The sequence below is a fragment of the Battus philenor genome, unplaced genomic scaffold (genome assembly GCF_028537555.1).
Source record: "Battus philenor isolate CCGP_79_NKW_IND1 unplaced genomic scaffold, ilBatPhil1.0.hap1 SCAF_5, whole genome shotgun sequence".
Lineage (NCBI taxonomy): Eukaryota > Metazoa > Arthropoda > Insecta > Lepidoptera > Papilionidae > Battus > Battus philenor.
Genome location: NW_027181715.1, coordinates 13,755,680 through 13,782,895, shown reverse-complemented (window position 1 = coordinate 13,782,895; position 27,216 = coordinate 13,755,680). Strand labels below are relative to the sequence as shown.

General features: G+C 34.1%; 1 protein-coding gene across 1 annotated transcript in view; it reads left to right on the top strand.

The window, feature by feature from the left end:
* Positions 1–27,216, top strand: part of dlp (dally-like) — a 150,281-nt gene that overhangs the window by 68,839 nt on the left and 54,226 nt on the right. The gene's annotated exons all lie outside the window — the stretch shown is intronic.

Genomic DNA, 27,216 nt, shown 5'->3' with positions numbered 1-27,216 from the left:
AAACTATGCTACATAATTTTATACAAAAGCTAGTAATATAAAAACAGACTCGCTGAACGAGTTTATCAGAAAACGTACATGCACTTTGCTTTCGTTAAATCCCTTCTTAGCTGACCTCTGTACACCGAAGGGAATATTTCTGCTAAATTTCAAGACATTAAGCCTTATGGTTTCAGAGATATCTTGATGAGTCAGTACCATAGGTGGAAATCTACGTAAAAAGTCTATAAATAAAAGAAAAATAGGTTATTGTAGTAGTATTGGAGTCGGATACAATGTAAGTACGCCTAAACTATACAAGAGTTCGGCGACCTACGAACCCGATGTCAATTCCCGATTATCAGATAAATTTTAGAAATTTCTTTTTATCGTAAAAATACTATCTGTCACACCAACGACATAAAGATAAGAAATACTGTGTTTTAATTTTTAAATGAAGTAACTGTTGTTTTATATTTATAATTTGTGTTACACCTTATTAGAATATAATATAGAATGTAATCAAGAAGACATTGAGGGCAACTATTTCTCGACCGAGCAGCATGGCTATAGTGTATGGAGCAAGCGCAGTATGGACGCCTAGACATTATCCTGCAGCGGAGAACAATGAACAATAAACGTCCAACGTAACTTTTCATGAGAAAATTGCACATTTTTCACGACTGCGGTTGGAAATAGTCCGCCTCGTGTACAACCGACTTTATGGCGCGATTTTGTTGCAAGCGGTGCGGTACTTTGTAAGCGCTATAACATTAGGGTAGGTACACATTTTTTTTTGAAACTAGAAAAGTCGAGACGAATAGGTCGTTAACCTTCCCTTTGCAAACAATTTTTTAATTCAATAACCTATTTGTATTTAAAACTTGAGTTCGATATTATGTATTCATGTTTTTACGACCCCCGTTTCGCGCTTCCCTGCCATTTTTAAATTTTTTTGTTACTTTCACTCTCTTCTTTTGTCATTCATTAAGATCTTTCGTTCATTCCTCTATTGTCCTTCTCATTCTCTTACACTCCTTTCCATACCTTGTTACTTATCATACATCGCCTTTTAATGCATGTATATTGATAAATAGTACACATGCATTACACATGAACTTATTGCCAAAAATAGATTAAAATATAAAAAGATAATAAGTTAACGATCTTTAAGAGTTCTGTTATAATTTCCAATATGGAATTAATGAATTTTATCTTTATCTTTAACGAAATTAAGTAGCAATAGGCAGGTCACATAGCGCGCGGCGAAGATGGTCATTAGACTAACAAACACAACGTATGGTGTACACCTACAATATTGCCTGACAACCTTTTTGTACTAGAGTAGAACTACAAATTAGTGGGCATTTCTAACAGAAGAGAGGGTATATATCCAGGCAAGAATTAAGATTTAAGAGCCTATATAGAATAAGTAAATAAATATTACTGTATTAGTGTCAAACTTGTAAACGAATATCTTTATTTAAGTAAGCATTTACAATACCCGCCGATAAATATTGCACATCGACCTTTGGAAAGAGACAATCGGCTAGTTTCGGCTTCGTAGAGCGTTATCTCTGTCGCTCGGCTGAGAAAACGTCACACAGGTAGTGTAGGACAGAGATAGTGCTCTACGAAGCCGAAATTAGCCGATAGTTTCTTTCTAAAGGTCGGTGTGCAATATTTATCGCCGGGTACTGTATATACGCTTTTGAATCGTCTATCTATTTAAAATTATAAGGAGTAAGCTACCACCGGCTGCACACGCTGATCTGGTGAAGAATAGCCGGTCAGAAACTAAACAGTTGCTTTTTTAAACGAAATTAAAAAAAAAATTCATATGTACGTAAAAATATAAAAAAATACTTTATATTGACTCTGGCAATAGCCTTATAGTGTGATTGAACATATACCAAAGCAGACATAATTATTTTGGTTTCAGCCGTAAAACCTCCTTGTGGACTTACAATAGGATCTGTGGAGGTGGCCTGTATCCATGTCCCTCGACGATCTTCACAAGATCGTCTATCCTCCATATTTTGTATAAAGTAAAATATTTTAGTAAATTCTTCTCTTAAAATAAAAAAAAATATCCACTGTAATACATCAATGCTATTATTGGCTATGTGTCTCGTATATACTATGCAAAGTACATATTAACATTGTTCAATTAAAGTTTCATACTTGTTAATACATTATTTATCGAGTCAAGTGAATGAACGTATGATATCGAACGTATGTGAGGGTAAGACACAAACTCATCGTCTCTATCGCCGGTTCAAAGAAACCACGTCGTAAATCATTGCAGTGGACACAAAAGATACGCGCTCTCTCCAGGGTTGGCACATAAAAGTTTTGATAAATAAATGCTATTTTTTATGATGTGATAAATCACAAAAATTGAAAGGATATTTATAAAGACAATACTAATATCTAGCCGTAGTTTTTAGGTCTAGTAAAGGAAGCTCAAGTCTCAGCGCGGACGACAACCAAATTAATTTTAAAACTCATCGTACTCTGTGTGACGTAGGGCCTCACTCTCCGGTGACTCACAACGATCCTCTTCTAACTCTAATATAGATTCAACTAAAGGTCTAACAACTGGGTAGATATCAATCAGTCAATATAACATCTGATGTTGATTTTTTTTTACTACCTCGTTGTCGTGTAAGTCTTCCTGTACGTTCATCTTGTAGTAAACTAAATCTAAATTATTTATTAGCCTATAGGCTAGATTGTAATTTCTGTTCTTTTTTGCTTTTGCTCTTTCTCTGTTGATGTTGTTGCTGCTAGCTCTAACGCTTTTACAGCTTCTTTAGAACTGAGTTCACGGAGCGGAAGGGTCCGTGAACTTAAAATTTCTGTAGTGTATCTAATGTAGTTACACTATAAAAATTCCGAAATCAAACCAAATCCAAAGCTGTAAAAGTCAGAAAGACTAACAGCGCGCAGCACCAATAGAATATAGCCTAGCTATTAGGGGATCGCTTATGAGCTGCTTGGAAATCCTTACTTAAATTTGAATCGTTAATCAAAGTGTATTAACACTGTAATGCTAAATTCTTCCTGTTAACCTATGCGTTAATCGTACGTTTTAAATGGACAGAGCTTATAACAGTAAATAGAGCCTTAGATCATATAAATAAAACTATCGGTATGTTTATTTTTAAAAAAATAAATTAAAAATATGTGAAGTGATTTGTTTTTGTTGAATCGACAACCCTATCGATGTCGCACATTCGGTATTTGGGTCAGCAAACTATTTACGTTGTTTTTATTATAACACATATCTAAATCGGTTCAGTTTCTATTTGACATCGTTTATAGTTTTTTTTTTATTAAGGTCAATAAAAAGAAATATCTTTACCGGCCAGTATATAATATTTAACAAATACTTACACTTTAATAACAATTTTATTTATATTTTTATTGTTTAGGTTTAGTGTAGATTTGACTTCAATTCTTTATTATATCAATATAGAAATTCCTGAATTACAAACCACCTGTACCTCTCAAGTTCTTTTTTATTGACACTTAAAAGTACGAAAGGAAAGAACAATCATCTCATGGATATGTATAGCTCGTTTAAATATATTGATACAGGTGATTTAAAATTCATAATTATAGAAAATTTTTTGTTGTTTTGTGTTAAGTCTTAACCATATCGTATTGGTTATTAATGACGAGCTAAGGATGCGTTTACACGTAAACAAAATGTCAGTCTACGTTTGTCGTTTGCACGCTGCGGACGCTTTCTCATGCTCTTTATTTTATTTTTCCCAATTATCGAAATGTGAAAGTTGTTATAGATATCGAAGAATGAAAATGAAATAATAAGGAGTTAAACAAGTGCTCTGTGGCGGGCAATGCTACAGGATGTTATTATGTTGAGATAGCAATATATTGAGTTTGTATAGTGTGATCTAAGAGTATAGTGTCTTGAGATTACTATAAAAGGTCGTTGATCGTAAGTCGCGGGTTCCATTCCCAGGATACAATTTTATATAATCCACTCATTTTTGAATTAAATAATCGCCACTACTCACAAAGAAGATTCTAGAGGATAGGAGCAGCAGCTTCTGCGTATCTAAATACCATAGTATACCCTCTCATAGATATCTTTGGGGCAAGCCTATTGCTAGCGATCATCTATGGGCTAAAATAACGAACTATAGACACCTTGTGTGACCTGCTTCATATAAAAAGTAACATCTTACAAGTTACGATTTATGTATGACTCAAAAGCAACTACACCCATAATCCCGACGTGAGTAGATATGTAATATTTCAATATCCTGGAATGCGTCCTACCGGCTTCGAATTATAATGAGATATCTTACAATAACATCGGCTAGGGGGAATTTCTGACGCACGTGATCTGTTTGCGCGAGGTACTTCGAAAATATAGCTGCCGACATGTGCTATGGAACGTCTAATTGAGCTCTATGTGTGGCATCGACCATTCTCTTTCTTTTTTTCTTTTTTAAAATGGCCCCCGTTATTGGGGGCCTCTCGTACCCCTATCTTAGGTGGGACAGGGTCTTTATTGGCAATTTAATTTTTTTTTTCACATAATTTTTTATTTTCATTCTCTACTTTCATTCTTCACATAATCTTTCATTCTATTCTTTTATGCCACAATTCTGCTTTCTTTGACTTTTGCTCTGTGTCCTTTCATTCCTCCCTCATTACTTGTTACATTTTATCTTTTTTCTTTCATTTACATTTTTATCACACTTTATATTTGAGTTACATTATATCACCTTTTTTCTTATTGTCTATTTAAATTTTTATTTTTTTGTATAACTCTTTTAATTATTTTCTTGCAGCTTGAGAGGAATTCTTCCCTAGTTTCCTTTCCGCCTATCAGGGAGGCTATTGTCTCCTCCCTGATTTTAGCGTATGTTATAAATTGTGGAAATATTATAATATTTTTTCTTAACAATAATTGTAGCATTTAAAGTAATTACATTTTTATATACTGATAAAAGTTAAATTTTATTGTTTTAACAGGAATATACAACATTATTTTATTAATTAAACATTAGCTGTAATGCAGATGTTAAGCTGACTTTATTCAGAGCCAAAGATTCTACACATGCCAACTCTGGACGAATTATACGAAGGCATCGTAAAATATACTTCGAGTACAGTACAATGATGTTTTTCGTATAATTATTAAAAAGAAACAGATATTGAAGCGACAAGGACATGTTTGCGGATGCCAGGGATCCCGATTACTACGCAATCTTACGATGTCGAACAGCTAGTGCGTGGACCAGGCTATGTAACAGTAGTAATTACATTTTAACTGTGGTGGCGGGTGATGTGTACAAAGGTACTTTATATCTAGTTCACGGACCCTTCCGCTCCGTGAACTCAGTACAGACGGAGCTGTAAAAGCCTTAGGGATGACAACATTAACATCACCAGAAACAATACAATACAGGTGCTTTCTATCACCACTGCATACACCTACACAAGAGTGTGAATGGTAAATAATCACGACTATTTATGTTATTTATTTATTTAATGATGTAGCATTATTTTGCATTTAGTTTAAACTAGACCTAGACCTATTTTTATTTTATTTATAATTATAATTCTGATATTAATATGAATGAAAATTGTATCACAAATAAGGGAAGCTTACTTAAATAAAAATAAAATAATATTACACTATAGCGTGGTTTTATAATCTTTTTAGATGTGTGATCTTAGTAATAAAACTATTGGGAGTTTAATAGGTCTGTTACGCAAAGCAAAAAAAAAAAAAATATGAATAAAATTTTGAAGCAAAAAAAAAAAGCGTTTTAATTTCGGTGTTCCAGCTCGTTAGGTGTTGTCTCTAAAATTGTCTAATTATTAAACTCGCCATAGAACAATCATGACGTTTTTTATATCTAGACTCTAGTTTCTAATATCAGAATTACTATCGATTGAATAAATTCTTACATACTTAGATATTAACTCTCGGAATGTAAATCTCATAACAAATAAGTCGATAACCTCTGTACGCTAGACACTTGTCTCGCCGCTAGGAATTCTTGTAGAGTTTGTATATCGTTAAATAATAACGATATTGTGTTCAGTTTCTTTATACGTCATATAATTTTTAAAATTCGAAAATCATTTTTTTTTAATTATTGTCATTAAAAGTTTGTAGGCTTTATAATCCTACCATTTTACTGACTCATCACGATATCTACGGAAACATTAGGAATACAGCCTTAAAATTCGGTATGAACACTCTTTTCCCTAAGTAAAGGTTTATTAAGAATGGATTTTCAGAATCCTATCCGCACGGAGGTTGTGGGTTCATTGACCACTTGACTGCTACGCGGAGCAAAATACTGCGTTTTCGTGTGCTTTTGATGACCTAGATGAGCCTCCTCCCGATCTCTACTTATAACTATCGTAAGATAAAATCGTACGAAAAGACTTATATTGATTGATATTTGTCTAAATGAGTGTTTTATTTGACAATATCAAGTGAAAATGTGTTCCGCATATTTTATGCGTTCTTCCAAAAAATTCTTAGCAGTCAAATGGTTAAGTTCGCAAAGCGGACTGGGAACGGTTAGTTAATGCTATTATCAGAGGACTGGTGATCACGGATGGAATTTTTAACTACATATCACCGATAAGGCCTTTTCTCTAAAGCACTTCGCAGGTTTATATTTAAGAGCGACTCCAAGAATACACCTTTTACAAAGTTAAACTACTTCTACATTTAAAGCCTTCGCTCTTTTCTGGATAAGTGCTATCATCGATTATCTCAGCCATAAAATGTCCACTGTTTGACAATAGCGTTCTTTATAGATTTCTAATGAGACATACTGTTAGGATGTTCTACCCTTTTGACAGTCTTCAGTTTCAATTCCAGAAATTTAAAATCTAGTGCTAAGAAGTTAGAGATATATAAATTGAAGGAAATTGTGTATTATATCCATGTAACACTTTTTTTTAAAATGTGTAGACACACTATTTTGAAATTCGAAACAAAAACTTAATTTAGAATTCCGTTCGAACCAACTGCGCCTCCCGGACCAAATTTAATTACCATTTCAAAGGATACCAGTCCCTTCAAGTCATATACGGAATATAAATGTAAATAGGTTTTCGATCCCCAAGCGTATAAGAATTTACATCGCGCCAGGAAAGTTATCAGAAAGCATTAATTGCAACGAGTGTACCGGTGATGCTATTGAGTTCACGTGCACCAAATATGCAAAGCGATTTATAATTCTCTTGGGTCATTTTAAATACGGCTTTACATAAATTCCTCGAGTCTTTTTTTTATATTGAACTAGAGACGATATGTATCGTTTCACCTCGACCATGTGTAGAAAAGTTTTAATATAAATTTCAATTCTGCTCGGAACCTGTTTTATGAATGCCTTCGAGTATGACGTCATCAATAAAGAATTTATGTGTCATCTTGTGTTCTTATTAATATGTAAAAATGATTAGCCAAATGTGTTGTTAAGAGCTCAAAATTCTAGCTCGGTTTATCCAATTGGATTTTTTTTTCATAAGATACACAGAAAGGATTTTATACTGCGTAAAAAGTAAAAATTGTCAGGAAACTTGCGATACCAGTAGTTGCCATATACACACGTAGAGGACTAGGACTTGAGATCGTAGGTCACAAATTCGAATTCCGGGATAGAGTGCTATTTTTATTAACGATATATGATTGCCACTACACAAACAAGTGTCAAGAGCATGGTTGCACAGACTTATTAAGACTAGGGGCTACTCGGGCAAATCATGAACTGATGGCGGGCCGGCCGCCAGAAACATAGATAATTAAATTTTTTTGGTTTTATTCTGGAATAGAATTCAGTGTTTTTTAATTATTTTTGCTGTCGGCGGGCCACCACCATTTGACCGGCGGGCCGCTCTGTACATCCATGGTCTAGACTCTAGAGGATGGGCAGCAGCGTTCTCTGTGTACCATAATACCACTTTGCGGTCGCCAACCCGTCTGCCAAGCGTGAGGATAATGGTATATCTCCCCATAGATATCGTTAGGAGAGGCCAATGTCTTGCTATGGGCATATATAGACTGAAACTTTGTAAAGTAAAAATAAATAATGCGTGTCAAGATTAATTATTGTAATAAAAGTGTACGAAATGGAAAAATATTATTGAGAGTAAATATTGTCACTATGCCGTCCGGCGACACCACAGTGGTGATGTGCGAAAAATGTAGTCAACGGCCGGCGACACCAATGTGGTAATTTCACGATTTTTTTTATTGAACGTATGCGGTTCGTGAATGAAAGACCGTATACTTGCGTCTGAGCAAAACTTGGAAGTTGCCACTACATCGCATGCCGGCGATAAGTCAAGTGATCCGAATTAGCGCTGAATTTTTACGAATCGTACTGACGGTAAATTGTTAAGACGTTAAATAAGTAAATAATATTTTTTTAATTTTTTTTTTTTTTGGAGAGCGATATGCCAATAACATTTGACTGACAAGTTATATATGTGTAGGTTTTCCGATAACAAATTGTTATTTGTACATTTTAGTATATTACGTCTAATGAAAAAGGGGTTGTAACCTATTCATTGATATAAATGTATCCGCAGTTAAAGTCCGAATCTCAGTCCGTCGATTAATATCCGATGCGCGAATTTCTTTTATCCGACCCAAGGGCCAGATATGGACAATTTGACCGGAATGTCCGTGCGGGCAAGATCGACTAATTATAAAGGAATCTGCGAATGCGTCATCCTTTATTTATCCTCGGGGAATCGAAAGGCGCGCGGCAAAAAAAGGACGAGGTTAGAGTTATTATTAACGCTCCCGGCCGTTGCTCCAACTTTGGTCCTTTTTCAACTGATTACTGCTTAGTGTTTACAAGTTAATTTATTATCTAGATGATCGACGAACAGTTAGACGTCTCCTCTATTCTCAGACTAAATATTATTTTTTTATCTACAGTCGACTAACATGTCTCATCAAATTATATTTTGTTAAAACTTCTGTCCTCAGACGTGAGAGTATCACACGTGATATTTAACAACATACGGTCTGAAGTCTATCGAATATCACATGTGATAGGTTATAAGTGTAAAACCTTTAACCTCTTCGAAGTCCGTTCCGCCGAAGTGACGCTACTGAACCCGTGCATGTGCGCCGCGAAGTGTGCAATTGCATGGCGGTAAGCTGATGTTCGAAATGTCTCATTTGTGTTACATATTTAAATATTGTACTGGTATATTAATTAAAAATAGAAGTTAGGATAATACTTAGTAATTTATTTGGCTGTGATAAATCTTAAAACAGGGATCACAAAGGCTCACTTTACACGGTACCGGCTAATTCCGGCGCTGATACACACGGGTCGTCCAGTGGACGCCGGCTAACTCCAGCGTTGGTACACACGGGTCGTCTAGTGGACGCTCGCTAACTCCGACACTGGTACACACGGGTCGCCCAGTGGACTCCGGCTAACTCCGACGCTCTGGTACACACGGGTCGTCTAGTGGACTCCAGTTAACTCCAGCGCTGATGCGCACGGGTCATCCATTGGACACCGGCTAACTCCGGCGCTGGTACACATTGGGCGTTTAGTTGAAGCCGGCAAACTCCGACACTGGTACACACGGGTCGTCTAGTGGACGCTGGTTAAATTCGACGCTGGAACACACGGGTCGTCCAGTGGACGCCGACTAACTCCGGCGCTTGTAACAAAAGGGTTAAAGGAATAAATGTATAGCTCATTTACTGTCTATTAATGTACGGTACACCCTATTTTAAATTCAATGGTTTCAGAAATAATAAAATTAATAATAATATAATAGGAAAAATTGTTTTCAAAATTCGGATTATTGGTTAAAATGAATTTTTATTTACTATCTAATCGTGCAGACTTACTACCACTAGTTATTGGCCTATAGTATTCTAATACAAAATTGGCGGTAGGTGTAAAAAGCTTAAACATTTTGACAGACAATGAGTTATCATTCACTCTCTTTATAGATTTCACATCTATCTAGTCAATCAACTGTTAGGTATCTCGACACTAGATTCCGTTTACGTTGGTATGTTTACGAGTAGGTATGCAAAAATTTCACAAGTGTCCGGTGCGAAGCGGGACAACGGTGGAATGTAGCCCGCATCGGCTCTGTAAGCTTTCCGCGCCCGACGCCATTGGTGTATATGTTTGATTTTTATTTTAATGAAGCTAGATTTTGTGAATATAAAGCTCAACGAATCCGCTGGCTTGGTCACTTGGAGCGAATGGGATCGGATCGGAGCGTGAAGGTAGCGTACCTGGAAAAACCGAGGGGTCGAAGACCAGTGGGTAGACCCAGGTATCGCTGGATCGATCGCGTTGAGGCAGACTTGCGCGAATTGAATGTCAGCCAATGGCAGACGATGGCGCAAGATAGAGGAAAGTGGAAGTCTCTCGCTTCGGAAGCCAAGACCCACTTTGGGTAACTGAGCTAGCGGAGTAATAGTAGTAGTAGATTTTGTGATCTTTAACACAAGTCTCTATATCTTACAATTTACTATTGTATTGCCGTAGCAAGTTGAACAGTGATAGCTCAGAGGCACATGACTGTCACTTGCAATCGTATATCACCGGTTCGATTCTCGAATTATAATTTACACTTAGTGCGTTGATTATATAGGATTGCCACTGTAAAAACAAGTGTCCAGAGGATGGGTAGCAGCGTCTTCTGTGTACCATAATATTACAATGCGTTCGCCAACTCGCCTGCTAAGCGTGACTATACATACATAGATATCTTTGGTGAAGGCGTTGAAGTGTGCGTCTATAAGCTGGAACGGAACGAAGGAGGCAAATTTACAATGAGAATTGTAAATGTTAGGCCTAACCTAATGACGATAGAGGCACACACACGGGCAATACGCACACACACCGCACGATAGGACGCAGACATGCGTCGGTGCCAGAAAATGTAGTTGTGTGAAAATGAAAGAATTTTAACTAATTTTCTTACAACGCGATTTCGTATCTTTCGTATAACGTGTTGGTAAATTTTCAACATAACATATTTGTGCTGTGTGATTTATAACGAATTTGTATGCATTTCTAATAATGTTTCTATTATGATATCAAAAGATCTCACATGTATTGATAATACATTTCTATATCGAGAAGTGTTAAATATGAATCAATTATACGACAATAGCTGTTCTTCGCGTTTTCCTATAACGCTGAACTAATCTACAGTGTTATAGTTACATTGCTATAATTATAGTCAAGTTGAACATATCTTTTTTGTTCAAATATTTACGCATTTCCTTTACATTCTACGTTATGTATTATCGAAATTATTGAACACATCATTACTATATTATTTCCTATAAACGCGCACTCGCAGCAATGTGACTTTATACGCAAATTATGTCGTTACGAAACATGCGATATCAGCCTAATTGCTTTAATAATACGGTTTAAATTCGCTTATGTTTATCATGCAACCCGCATTGTAGCATTCAGGAAGCTAAAATTGTCCGGAACGATCGAGTACCAAGTGTAGTGTGGTCACAGATGGGCGCGTCTTCCGTTTGCTTAACAGCGCTTTTACTCGTAAAACTGTACACATTGTTGAACTTAATTACAACCGTCGTAGCTTAAGGAATTACACGTATGAAGTGGCAGCGGGAGGAGTACATCGATTGTGCAACCGTTGCCGCAGAACAGTGACCACAAGGTTTCCGGTAGACATGGCGTTAGTAGATACCTCGCTGGGTAGATTGTCGACATAGTCAAGTTCGATGAAAGTCGCTGACCAAGACCAATGATCGTAGCGTCTTTGAAATTCTATGCCTTGCAGTGGTCTTTTACCGGCTGATGTAATGATGAAATTCCTCAGTGACCTTTAAGTTCTGGAGTTGGAGACATTGAATGCAAGTCGGTTTCAACGAGGCCTGTTGAAAATATTTTGAAAAGACCATATCCAGAAGTTGAAGTTCTACAGCTTTATTAATGATAAATCTAAATGGAGCCTCCTTGCGCCTGGTCACAGAGCATCATCCTTCCAAGAGATCTAAAAGCTCAGCAGTCATCAGATTACACGCTAGGGGCTGATTCACTGAGAGGTCCACACCGTCTAGGTTTCTAATAAGTATTTTCAGTTTTTTCCATTTTATATTCCATGACTTTAATAATATGTGCCAGTTATAGTAAATAGAAATGATTCTAAAACACGATAAGTATAGTAGAATCTAACTGAACGGACAAATGCAGACAAACTTTTTGAGTTCATGTAAACGCATCTTTACCTCGTTATCACAAAGAAAATATTGCGCTATTACATCTTTATAAATAAATCACGATAGCATAGTGTACTTTGCATTTTGTAAACAGCCTGTAATGTAGATTCCGTTAAAATGGTACATTGACGGCAATTCCCATTACAAGCGGCAAATGCGCTATTAGGTTGTCGCACCAGCTCATTTACTTGCTAATGCGTAGGCCTCGACGTACTGCGCATATAGGGTCCGACACGCGCCTTGTTTACCGAACCTCGACAGAGGACACTGCCTACATACGAGAAATTTTAATTTAATACATTCACAGTTCACTAACTTTATTCATAAATTAGCTACATTTAACAATTACCATACTATCAATTGTATGCCAATGGTTTACTATATTTATATGTTTATTTGTAGTCATTTAGACGCCTACTACAAGGCCTTGGCCTCCCCAAAGATATCTATGAGGGATATATCATAATCGCCATACTTAGAGAAAAACATAAGACAAATTAATTGCATGTATGCGAGAAACACTACCATTATCAACTCAACTGTAAATACCGGCGCTTCAATGGGATGAAAGTGACGGATACGTAATCCGCTTAACCCTATCGACGATATATTGAGCGGTTAGCGATATCGCGGCGCCGAGATTAACTCGAATGATAATCGATGCACATCACATCACTATCCCGTAACAGTAATTTACAAGAGCTAGGGATGTCCCACGCGAGTCATTATTCGATACATCGATTTATTTTATACACGCAAGGTATTTTTTATTTATGCTACAGTAATCAACATTATTTAAGTCGTATCCGTATATATTTCCAATAGGTTGGGAACGTCTTAACTAACAGCTAAGTTCCAAATAATTCTAGAATAGTATTAGATCACATATAGGAAGCATTGTCCATCAGTGGACGCAAGGCATCATAGATTTCCTCTAGTACGTATAGACGTATTTTCTGTCAAATAACACAGTATCCAGTTGGCAGCGGTAGCGGATACACATTTGTAAAAGATAGAGACTTGCGATTGCAGGTCGCGGATTCGATTTTCGTGATACAATCTTATTTAATTCACACTCTGCAGTAATTATATATGATTGGCATTGCTCACAAATACCTTTCTAGAAGGGCAGCAAAGTTCTCTGCGTACCATAATACATGCGATCAACACGCCTACCAAGCGTGGTGATTATGATATATCCAACCATAGATATCTTTAAGGGAAGTCTTGCTAAGAGCGTCTATCAGTTGAAACGAGAGAGAAGAGAGATACACACAAATAATAAATGGTGTGCATAATAATAGTAAAATTAGAAAAAGCTGTTATAAATTTCGTAGTACTACATGTCTTTGAAAACTTATTACAGTAAGAAGTAATTGGCCTGTTGTATTTCAACAGACTTTCATAGTGATCTATTAATACAAGGTGATTTAAAAATGGATGCCAGTAGAGTGGAATCAATCATCCTGTATATTATTTTTGTCTATATCACCTTGTGTTTCCTTTACCTTTTTATAATTAATAGAGCGTTCCTAAATAAAATCATCGCGTTTCGTTTGATGGCTTCATTGTGTCGTTCCTCACCGCGGGCACCATTACAATCCACGGTGCCGTATCACGCGGGTGGTCTATGTAATTACGCGTGGCCTTTATGAAATTTTACTATTTCTCTCTCCTTCACACATTCGCGTCCCCTACTACGTGTTGTGATAATCAAGTTAAATTATTCGATATGTATTCACGGGGGCCTGTCTTATATTAATTCGAACTCGTTTAATAATTTTAATATACACGATTGTTGATTGAGTATGTACGTATGCATTATGTATGATAGACGTATAATTATGTTAAATAAATTCGATTTTCGAATGCTTAAAATCGAAAATTTAGCCCACCAATAGTTGTAACGTATATATATATTATCATTATGTTAACCAATAGGCATTTACATCACCTATAGATCTCCATCATGACCGATATTGCGCTGATCGCATTTAAAGACTTCCCTGACCTTACTATGTCTTTTGTTCAACTAGTACGGCAGCTTTTAGTCTCCAATATATTCCTAAATATAAAGAAAGAGTTTTTCTCCGTATGATATAAGTCATTTCAGTCGGCAAGGCATCGACCTCCACCAAAGATATCTATGGAGGGATATATCATAATCGCAACACGTGGCAGATAGGTTGGTGATCGTAGTATAGTATGCAGAGGACACAGCTGCCTATCTTCTGGAAACTTTTTTATGTGCACATGCAATATTATATAATTAATACACAAATTGAAAGACTTCTTACATAAGATTGTATTTCGTGTTTCGAACCCGCGACCTACGATCGTAAGTTCAAGTCCTTTACTGCTGAGAGACCAATGCTGACATAAGTAGAATTAGTTTCTTAACCCTTTCCTTACGGCAGTCCGTTCCGCCAAATTGACGCTACTGAACCGGGAATGTGCGCCGCGAAGTGCACACATTGTATGGCGGTAAGCTGATGTTCGAATTTTCTCATTTGTGTTACATATTTAAAGGTTTTACTGGTATATTAATTAAAAATAGAAGTTAGGATAATTCTTAGTCTTATAAATGTTAAAACACGGATCTGCACTTAAGCCCACATTACAAGATGGATGCCGTCTAACCCCAGCACTGGTACACACGGGTCGTCCAGTGGACGCCAGCTAACTCCGGCGCTCGTAACGAAAGAGTTAATAATGCACTCGCTATAATTATAAGAAAGACAATATTAAACGTTGATATAGAGGTTTTGGTACAGTAAGTTGAGTCTATACTAGAAACCGTTATAAAGCACGAAACTTTATAAAACGATTGAAGATTTTAATCATCTGTCTTTATCTAGACTTGATCGTAATGCTTTCCTTTGGCGATTTTTTGAAATACAAAATCTTTTGCAACATCAATTTTAATGTTCACACTGGAGCTCTACAGGCTGATTTATTGTAAGTGTAAAAGTTTTAAATGGACAGATAATTTATGTATCTATTATCAATCATCCTGTATTAAGTCACCTCGCTAAAACATTTGAAATGTGACATACCATAGATAAAAAATAATTCTTTTTTATGTACAGTTATCCGAATTTTGTAAAGGTTATTAAATGTTATATAATCATTATTATTAATTATTTATAAAATAATTATTTTTGGTTAAGATGTATCATTAATTGACACCTATAAAGAATCACCTGTACAATTGTGCCAATATCTGGCTTTAAGAACAGATATTACTATAGTCTATAAGCTATATACCATCGAATAGTGATATCCTGGTATGATGATTGCCAGACAACTCGTAATTTATATTCTAATCATAACGCATTTTGTAAATCGTCCGTTAAAATTAAATTTGAATTTAACAACATCTATACATAACGCTGGCAGCATATTAATATGTTAATATACTACAAGATGAAATAACACGAATTTTAATGTTTTTATTTTAAACACCGACTGTCCTGTGTTTGTGGCTTGTTATGAAATATTTAAATTTGGAATGTCGATGGGATTCCTGTTTACTTACATGTTCATATTTAGTTAATATTTTATACGGGCTGATTAGAAATAAATGTTAAAGCTATAATCTTTTATATCACTTTGATATATGTTACATGATTTTTTTTTAAATTTTATATATAGTAATCCGAAATTTAAAAAATGGTTTTTCTCACTATTTTATTATTAGGCTGATATTATTTCTGAAACCACTTATTTTTGTATAGGATGTACCGTATATTAATTGGCAGCAAATGAGATATATGTCCACGCCTTTAAAAATTTATACTATTTTAATTTAAGATCACACTGTATGTAGTATAGTACTTGTAATAATAATTCAATTAGTTTGACTATTTTATTACTATATTTTAATGCTATGTTACTTATAGCAGACAATAATGGATAAAATGTCGATAATTCAACAAGAAATATATTTTAATTAAATCGTTTTTATCAATTTGAACTTAATTTAAATCAAAAACCATATACATCGACAAAATCGTGCGAATAGAAATTTCTGTTTGCAAGTTACATATGACAATGTTTTTAATATAAAAAGGACTTCATAACAGTAAGTCATATTTTTTCTAAATTTTTAGTGAAATAAGATATTGATAAATATAACGTATGGACAAGAAAATAATTTACAAATTATTTAGTGTAAAAACCGGTGCACATTTTCAAATACACGTGTTTATGGTAAAACCAGGGGTGACCAATCTGCGGCTCGTAAGCAACACCGGATGTTTGTGAATTTCGAGAAATTATATTAAAACAAATATATTAACCTGAAATTCAAACACCCAGCAGTATTAACTATCCTGAACCTAAGAGAATTACTAAGTGCGATCTCCAATTATTTACGTAATTTTCCCAAAAATTATCATATGAAATAAAATTAATTTGTTTATTTTTAATACTTTTTAACAATAAATAATTTATGTTTTTTAAATACCTCTTTTGAATTACTTTTATATATGCATTTAATTACGGCTAGCGAAAATATTCAAAAAAATGTAATAGCTCCAACTATCTAGGAACTTTACCACCATTTTTTCATTTTTTTATTCACATCTGTGTTTTGATTTTAATATTTCACTTACTTTTCTTTTTTAATTAGAATAATATTAAGGCTGCGTTGTTCTATTATTGGTGGACCGAGGATGTAGTCAAAGTCGCGGGGAGCCAAAGACCTGTCATTGAAGCGATCTTTGGTGGAGACATATGCCTTATTGGTCTTTATCTCTACTCTTTGCATGTAACTGTCATGAGTCAGTTTATTCAAGCTCAAAATATCTTTATTTAAGGTATTTATTTACAAGCAGTTTTGAATCGTCAATTATTTTAGCATTTTAAGTAGTAAGGTACCGCCAGTTAGAAACGGAAATTTAACAATGTTTGATATACATTGTAATATCCAACATGTAAAAGTCCACCCCCAAGTTCAATTTATTTCCTACCTTAATATAATTAATAAAAGTTAGTTTTGCGGTTAAAAATAAATTAAATATGTTTTTAAGGAAATTAATTCGAGATATCTGAGGTGAGAAAGCAGTGAGTACTCGTAGTAAATTCCCGTTTGACATTTCAGCCGCCATTGTTCTCGGGCAATGCGTTCGGTTCCGCCGCGGTCATCTAGCGTGTGGTGTGGCCTGTTAGTAATCTTCTCATTACTCCGATGCCGGTGGCCGAAGCCCGAAATCTGTAATCATTGTTTTCACAAATAAATACTTGTCAGCGGTAAGTTTTCTCGAATGTTCTCGAATCATAATGGTTCCATTGTCAAACTTTTTATCATTTTAAAAATGTAACGTTCGATAGGATTAATAGTTTTAATAATAATACGTCGGCGAGCCGGTTCATAAGATCAGTCGTCATAATGGCCAGTATTATAATAATTTGATAATTTAAATGTGTATAATGATAATTTACAATAACTTCGAAGCGGTTTCTTCCATAGCTTAGAAAAAAAATGTCGTACTCATCTGAAGTACCAGCCTCTCAAAAGTTGCAAACTAAATATATTGTACACATATTAACATTTAACTTGGGACGATGCAAACATTGAACGTATCTTGATAGTTAAAATAAAAGTTTTTACAACTTTATCCAATCATTCTTTTTTAACCCTTTCGTTACCAGCGCCGGAGTTAGCCGGCATCCACCTTGTAATGTGGACTTACGTGTAGATCCCTGTTTTAAGATTTATCACAGCCAAATAAATTACTAAGAATTATCCTAACTTCTATTTTCAATAATCTTTAAATATGTAACACAAATTAGAAAATTCAAACATTATCTTGCCGCCATGCAATGTGTATCGCGGCGCACATGCACGGTTCAGTAGCGTTACTTCGGCGAAACGGACTGCGGTAAGGAAAGGGTTAAAATGATCACTCTGAAATATGTAACACTTCTATTAGAATGCAACTGGCCAATAACTTTTGGCAGGTACGGTCTACAGGGACAGATAATAAACAATAATTAATTTGAACATGTCGTTATTCGAATTTCAAAAACGCTTTTCGTTACTACATTATCATTACGTAATTTATTTATTCTGAAATCGTTGATTTTTCTATAGAGTGTACAATAATTGACAGATAATAAGATCTTCTCAACTAGCAATTCTTCACTAATCAAACATCCTATATCTGAAACAACAATTCAAATGAAACAATTATTTTTCCCCTTATAATCCAGTTTAAATTTACCAATAATAGAGTGATTATCTTTAGAAGCATAGTGATTATAGATAGATGAAACATTAAAATAATTGATTTTTATAATAAACAAGAGGTCTTTAAAGGCGGGACGTTTAATAGCGAATTCGTATAAATAAATTGCTCGACAATAGAGGCGTTCCTCACCCGACACCTACTTCAAAAGGTTCGCACAAATCTGGGGTGTTTTCCTTTTAAATTACGATTTTGAAGGCGCCATCTTGGAGGGCGCTTGAGGCAACACTAATATTAAAGCGCTCTGTAGAGATGAAATGATTACCTCACTCAGACGATAAGAGGTTGTGCTACCACGAATTTGAAAAGATATTCCTAAATTTAAAAATCGAATGAAATGTAGAATTATATTTTGAGGTTATGTATTTTATAAAATGGCGGGAATTTTGACAACTGTCAAATGATAATTGCGCGCCATTTTATCAATATCGTAAATATGTCGTAACATTTTGCCAGAAATATTTTAAAGTCAATAACAATAAAGTGGCGTGGGTAAGCCACTCTAGGTAGACCGACATAGTTAACGTCACGGGAAGTAGCTGGATGCGGGCATCGAAAGACCGGTCAGCGTGGAAATCTTTTTGAGGGGCCTGTCTTATAGTTTGCGTCAATCGGTTGATATGATCAATGTTATTAATAATATTTAATTATTTTTTTTAGAGTTTTTTAATCTTTATTTATTATGGAGGGTTTTAATTTTTTATTATGACACTCAACGGATCATTACAAAGCATGAAAATGCGAAATAATATTGACAACTTAAGAATATATTTTTTTATTTACTTAAATAATATTATATATTGAAGAGTAAGAAAATAAAAAAGATTGTGAAAAACTAAATAAATTAAAACAAAAAGTCCCTGTCCCACACCAGATAGGAGGTACGAGAGGCTACCAATAGCGGGAGCCATATAAAAAAATTATTATAGCTGTTGTCGATTTATTTGATCATAGGCCTCTCCTAGATTTAGAATAAGAACAGTTTGAAGCGTCTTTTCATCAGACGTCCTTAACGAAGTTGTATGTGGGCGTCTTACGCTGCGAGTGCTGATCAGTAGTCTGCACTCTAAGGGCTTAGTGGTCATCTATTCTGGGCGCTATGTGGTCCGAACTGCCACTTCAACTTGCGTACCAACTAGACCACGTCGACTGCTTTAATTCTCCTCATACTTGATACAATTGTCAGAAAACTCCATTATATGTTTCGTCCGAAAACGTACATGATATATAATAAAAAAGCAATTCTTTTTTTATATTACGATGATCAAAAATTTCTATATTTATTCAAGCCGAAATTACCAAGTGAAACCTTTGCAACATTCAATCATTCAAGATTTGATTGAAACTTTTTATTGAACAGCTTTCATAATCAATAAACTTTATCAAAATTTCCTTCAGTTGTTTAATTTATTATTCTCATAAATCCTTTTGCTATTGAAATATTTATTTTGGTCTGAGATTATAATGAAAAATTCCTCTATATTTTTTAAATCGAGAGTGATTTTTTTTAATGTACAGGATGATTTGTTATAGATGCGAAAGGGGTTTAAAGGGGTGAAGATATAACTCACTTGCTATGAAAACTCTTTAAAAAGCTTTACACGTATTTCCAATCATCTTGTTTAAAGTGGTCTCTCTGAAATATGTTGTATTAATTTTTTTTTTTTTTTGGAATGAAACAGGTCAATAATTAGTGGCAGAACAAATTATGCTAGCACAGATTATAAAAAATCATTAATTTTAATATATAGTAATTCTAATTTTGAAGACACTTATTTTACTATGTTATGATTACGTTATTTATTATATCTGAAATCATTGAATTTAAGTACACCTGTACTATACGATAATAGATTTAATATATAAGATCATTACAATCATCAGAAAGAAAAGGACCAATATTTAGCCACTTCCGCACATGCAGTGGTAGTTGTGCAACAAAGTGCACCGCCCGCCAGCCCGCTGATAAATGCGTATGCCGCCTAATTACTTGAGTGAAAATGCCGCAAAAAATATTGGTCCTTTTCTTACTTAGGATGGACTTCCGCAAGGTAACGCCTTATTCCATTAAATATTACAATCATCTATAATCTTCAGTTTAAAATAAGTTTACGTAAGTTCGCAATGATCAACACCGAGAAGAACTTACAAGAAATTCAATAGGGTTCATAATTTTTTTGATGATTGTATTAAGAACAAAAAATTCTTCAAAATTATAACAATTTATTTCCAAACATGTTTATCCTGAACATATTCTAAAATAGAGTAATACCTCTTTTGACAGAGCCTGTAAAAAAATACTAACATACGTATTTACTGTGTGGTTTATTAGCGTATACACACATTCACACCTTTAACCCTTTTCTTGGTAATGTATCTGTAGAGATATATCAGAATTAAAAAAAAATAGTGGCATCAATTTTGAACGCAAAGTAATCATTTGTATGTGAATGTTTAGGTAATTTTTTTAATTTTCGAACGCTTGTATAGTTTTTCATGTTGGCATCCTTGGATCTTAAAAGTCGAGTGGTATGAATATTAATGTAATATTTAAAAAAAAAAACGGCAAAGATAAGGGTTAACGTTTTTATATCTATAACTTATACACTTGTATATTTGTAGTGAAAGAATTACATTTAAACCTCAAACAAATGTTACATGGTGAATTCCGCATTATATTCAGTGCCTATGAAATCGTCACGCGACTTTTGATATATACGGCATGCACTATTACAATATAAGCTCATTTCCTGTCAATAAATTTGCAAATGTGGGAATAAAAAAATGTAACCGTGTACAATGATACACCGAAACTATTAATTTACACTTTTGCAAAATATCCAGGCATAATACATTAATATTATTTACATCTAAAATGAATATTAACCCAAGTATACACGGTGAATGTTTGTAGTTGTAAATTTTAAATAAAATGTATGACATAAAATTGTCATAAAAATTTGTAATATGTGATGTAAAATTGTGATCAGTGAATGTTGATGATAGAAGAAAGATGATATCTGGAAAAAGATTTGCAAACAAGGAAAGGAAGAAAGGCGTAAAAGATATCCTGAAGGAAGAAATATAAATTAAAAAACCTGAAAAACTCATTTACCGAAAATATAACGTCTCACACATGGTACGTGAGGTCCAAAAAATAGGGTCAATATAAAAAAGGAGGTGAATTTATAGCTCATTTGCAGTCAGTTAATCTATGGACAATTCCAAAAATTAATTATTTCAGCAATAATAAATACCGTTACGATAATATATTAAGCAAAAGCGTTTTTAAAATTCGAATAGCTACATATTTAAATTAATTATTGTCTAAAAGTAGATTGTAAAAAAAATAGAAGCTATAATTTTTTGGCTTTTAAATGAGATTTGCATTCACTTACTAAATGCTTTTACATCTATAACTAATCATCCTGTATATTGTTGTAAATTACTTACGAAATTGGTGTAAAATTCATTCAAAAACAGCTGCATACCCCCCCGCTTGTTTATTATCTCAATGACTTTTAACTGTAAAACGATAAATGGCGCGTAAAAAAATCTCGCACAGATTATATCTCGCTTGGAATAATCAACGGTAACGATGCGATGCGGCCAGTTGTTTTTAAAATAAAGTTAATTGAATTGTCGTGTTTGCGCGACGTAACACTGGCCGGATATTACGTTAAATGTTTCGTTTCTGGACGACGCTCAAATAAATATAAGGCGGTGAGAATAAACGCGTTCTAAAATGGAACTCATTTGTAATTTTAACTGGATTCATTGTTTAGCTTGTTAATGTCATTTACAAAAGCAATTAACGGTGCAGGAAAATTCTACACCAATTATAATAAAATAATTAGAAAATAATAAAAAGGAAAGTAAATAATTCTAAATCAATTCGATTAATTTTGTTAAGACCCCAACAACGTTATAATCTAGTAACATATATAAAAAAGTAAAAACAGTACTTAATTATCTGTCCAACATTTGACGTCAATCAAAACAATTGAAAATCGAGCGTTACAATAAAAAACAATTTTATTTTTTATTCGTTTTTATCATGGCGTTGTGTAAATAAATTGATATTTGACTCTGGATTATGATTTATTTATTTCTGAAATACTACAGGTTAATAATTTTTAACAGGACGAAGTAAATAAGTTAAAAGTTGCTTATTTACGAGAAGGTAACTCCTAATGTATCTATTTACAACTTAACAGCTGCCATCTGATTCATTCACAAAATAGCTTCAAGTACGTGGCATATAAAAACTAGTACCTTGTGCGTGTTTTCAGTTTTTTCACGAACCACTTTAACCAACCAATAATCTATAAGCTGTTTCTTGTGAAAGTTCACTCGGCTTTGTTTGTGCCTCACGAGATGAAAGCTCGCGCACATGCGGAGCTTACTTGACACATTTAACATGTGAAAAATGCATTTTTTGAACTGAAATATGTTTAAAAGTACACTACTCTGTGTATAAACGTCAACTGTTTCACTATGAAAATAAACAACAAACTTAATCTAAACCATATTAACACGTTCCATGCCGCGGCAATTTTTGAAAATTTTCCATTCAGGCCTCGTGGGGTGTATATGACCCACACTTTAAAAATTAAAAAAAGTCGTTTAAAACCTTTGCCTTACACTTCTTTAATACTACAAAGCTATAATTAGCTGAAAAAAAGTTATAAATATTAATCTGCATCTTGTACGTGATGTGAAGTTATCTATATTCGAGCCTACAAATCAATATTTAAGAATCCTTTGTTTTTCAATGAGAACTGCAAATGGCCTGAACAGAAAATGCAGCGAGGGTCGTATAACGCCCCACATGGCATGGAATGTGTTAATAGGACCCCTCAGAGTTTCTCTGCGACGATGAGAGGTTCCATGAACTCTGATCAAAACGCACCACAGTACCTATAAGGCTAGGCTATATAAAACTTTCTTTAAGTATGCCTTATTCAGTGAAATTCACGATTTCCCGAACACCATTCCATATCATCTGGGAATAAGTCACGAGGAGTATGTCTGCGCTGACAATGTCGTAAAGTGGACATTGTACTTAACATTAATCGCTAATCATCAATATATAAGTACGAAAACTTGTATCCAGTGTTATTGGTTGTAGGTGTGAAAGTCTTTAAGACGTGAATGTATATCACATTTGTCAGCAAAAAAGTTTAAGTTTTTCCGCCTATTTCCGATAAAACTGTACAAAAATATTACTTTGAAAAGTTATTTTTCTCTATTGCAATGCTACAGACCAGTAATTTCTGGAAATACATTGTCTGTAGTTACAGATGGTAAAATACAATTAATTTTATTACGCAGTAATTCGAAATTTGGAAAATGAAATGAAACTCATTTGTAATGTTAACTAGATTCATTTTTTAGCCTATTTATGACATTAAAAAAAGTAATTATACTTATTAATTTATAGTGCAGTAAAATTCTTTTACGCAAATTATAATAAAATAATAAAAAGAAAGTAAATAAATTCTTAATCAATTCGGCTAATTTTGTAAGTCACGAAAGAGGTTCATATGTAGTAAAATATGTAAAAGGATATAAAAAACAATACTTAATTAATGTGACACATAGCTAATTAAAAAAGTTTGTCATTGCATATGTCCAACATTTGACGTCAATCGAAACAATTGAAAGTCAAGCGTCGCAGTAAATATTAATTTAATGTTTTATTCATGCTTTATTATTAAGACATTGTGTCAATAAAATAAGATTTAAATCTGGAACATGACTTGTGTAGTTTTAAGCTGCGACTAATAACTTCAAACAGGACGAAGTCTGCTAAGTTAAAAGTAGTTGGTATTTCTTTTTTTTACAATATCATAATTACACTATCAATTATTTATGAAACCATGGGTTTTCTATAGCGTATATCATACATTAATCTTTCAAAGCAAATTCACCATTAACCATTCAGTATAAGGGTCATAAATGTTATAAGGATTGATATCGGGTACATGAAACATTTAAGAAATGCAGTTTAATTTTTGGATGAAACTTTCCTTGTCATTTCAACCTATTTTAATGAATAATAAATAGTTTTTATTTCAGGAAGCTTACCATGTTTGTGGTACAATTGTGATCGATATTATTATTTAAATTATTATCAGAAATTATAATTATAATTAAAATAAAAACAGGTCTAGGTCTAGTTAAAACTAAATGCAAAATAATGCTACATCATTAAATAAATAAATAACATAAATAGTCGTGATTATTTGCCATTCACACTCTTGTGTAGGTGTAAGCAGTGGTGATGAAAGCAACTGTATTGTATCGTTTCTGGTGATGTTAATGCTGTTATCCCCAAGGCTTTTACAGCTTCGTCTGTACTAAGTTCACGAAGAGGAAGGGTCCGTGAACTAGATATAAAGCACCTTTGTACACAACACGCGCCACCACAGTTAAAATGTCATTACTACTGTTACATAGCCTGGTCCACGCACTAGCTACTCGACATCGTAAGATTGCGTAGTAATCAGGATCCCTGGCATCCGCAAACATGCCCTTGTCACATCACTATCTGTTTTTTTATAATTATACGAAAAGCATCATTGTACTTTACTCGAAGTACATTGTACGATGCCTTCGTATAATTCGTCCAGTTTAATGTATCTTTTGTTTTGTAAGAGTTATTACAATTTTAATGATTATACTTGATTTATAAGTTCGTTAAAGACATCTACAAAAACATGAAACACTTTTGAAACCATTGATATTTTGGATAATGCGTATAATGCATTACTTGACAGTAAATGAGCTATACATTCGTCACTGTAAAGTTCTTACAGCTATAATGTATGTCTGTACCTGCGTTATTCGTCCCGTAGATAAGGAGAAACGTAACGCATCGAGCTAACGGATATGACCGTTCAAACACCGCAGCAGGAAGCGTGTTTATTTTACCAGCTTCACTAAGATTAAAGACACGGCGGGGGCGGTGATTGCCGCACGGAATTATATCGGTAACGTCGGCCGAGTCTGCCGCGGCCAGTTTACACTTGCCGAACGTGTCTTCCTCTCTCGATGTATTATTTGGAATAATTAAACTAACGTATCTCACGCATTGGAGGTTATTTCGAAAGCATTAGTAATTATATCGAACACTCGTAATGTATAACTAGTATTAAACAAATACACTCTTTTTTCAAATACTTTATCTGTCAAACAAATGTGTAATTTAAAAATCGAACACCCTAAATCCTAAATAGATGCGTTGATGGAGTTACTTCCGCCACCACCCTCATCGCTAATGCTTTGAGAAATAGTGGTAATATAAGGGTGACCATAGCAATCGATCAAGTCCCATCCCAATCAAGTAATATTGTAACAGCCCGATGTTCCAAAAGTCAGTATCACATCTAAAATATATGAATTTAAAATAATAATACCAAGCACTATAGGATTAGTGTAGTTCAATAAATAATTCGTATGCAATTAATAACCAACTAAAAATAAATTTAAACAACAAGCGGCATAGACATTTAAATTCAAATTCAGTCACGATTCCTTATGAATGAAGTATAATACAAAAGAATTAACTACGAGATAGAACTGTTTAAAATATTTATCGATTGTAAGGTTCATACACGATCCCCTACTATTGTACAGGCGCTGCATCCTTTGCAATGACGTGTTTGTAACTAGGGAGCGACATGTCGCCCCCTCTGCTCGGTCCATAGTTCGAGAGTCAAATGAATATTTACAACGAAGCCCCCTGCGTCAGCGGAGCCCTGAACATTGAAATGTCAAACGCTGTGGCGGAACATATTATCGCCCGGACTCGACTCGCCCCTATCATTTATAGGTGTGGACATTTTTATTTTGGTCTACGTACAAAAATAAATACGCAAATTTTATAATCACAGTGATCTTTATAAAATTTAAAACCAGATGTAATTATACACGACGATGAAAGATTAAAAATCAATGAATTTTCTGTCAATGTATTTTACAAATTATTCAAAACTAAATGGTTTTGAAATATAATTAAATAAGTAATGATGATATTGTCCAAAAAAGCGTTTTCGAAATTCGAATTACAGCATCATCATATCAGCTCCCACCCGCTACCTTTTTTTTTATGGCCCCCGCTATTGGGAGGCTCTCGTACCCCTGTTTTGTTTTGGACAGGGACTTTATTTACAAATAATTTTTTTCAGGGTTTTATCTTTATTCTACACTCACTTTCATTCTTCTCAATTTCTTTTATTCTTTCCTTTTATCCTTCACAATATCTTGCAATTTTTTTTGTTCTTTCATTCCTTCTTGCTTTCATCGCCTTCCTTTCCTCATCTTATTTACTCTTAGGTGGCTAGGTACAATTTTATTTCTAATCTTTATTTTATTCTTACATTTTCTATCATTATCTTTTGATATTACAGATTTGTTTAGATTAGACTTTTTAATACATTAGAGTCTTGTCTTACATTCTATTATTATATAATAAGTTCTTTTACATGTGTTTTATATGTGCATTTTGGTTCAAGTTTTCCTATTTGGTTTTGTTATCCCCGCGACCTTGACTATCTCGTCAGTTCACTATGTTGAGGATCTATCGACGCAGTATCAACCAGCACACTCTGGAACCTTTCGGTGCTAAGGTCATTCAACCCGCATCACTACGTATATGTATTAAAAGTAACTATTGTTTACTATCTGTTTCTGCAGCCTTTGTATCCCTTCAAAATA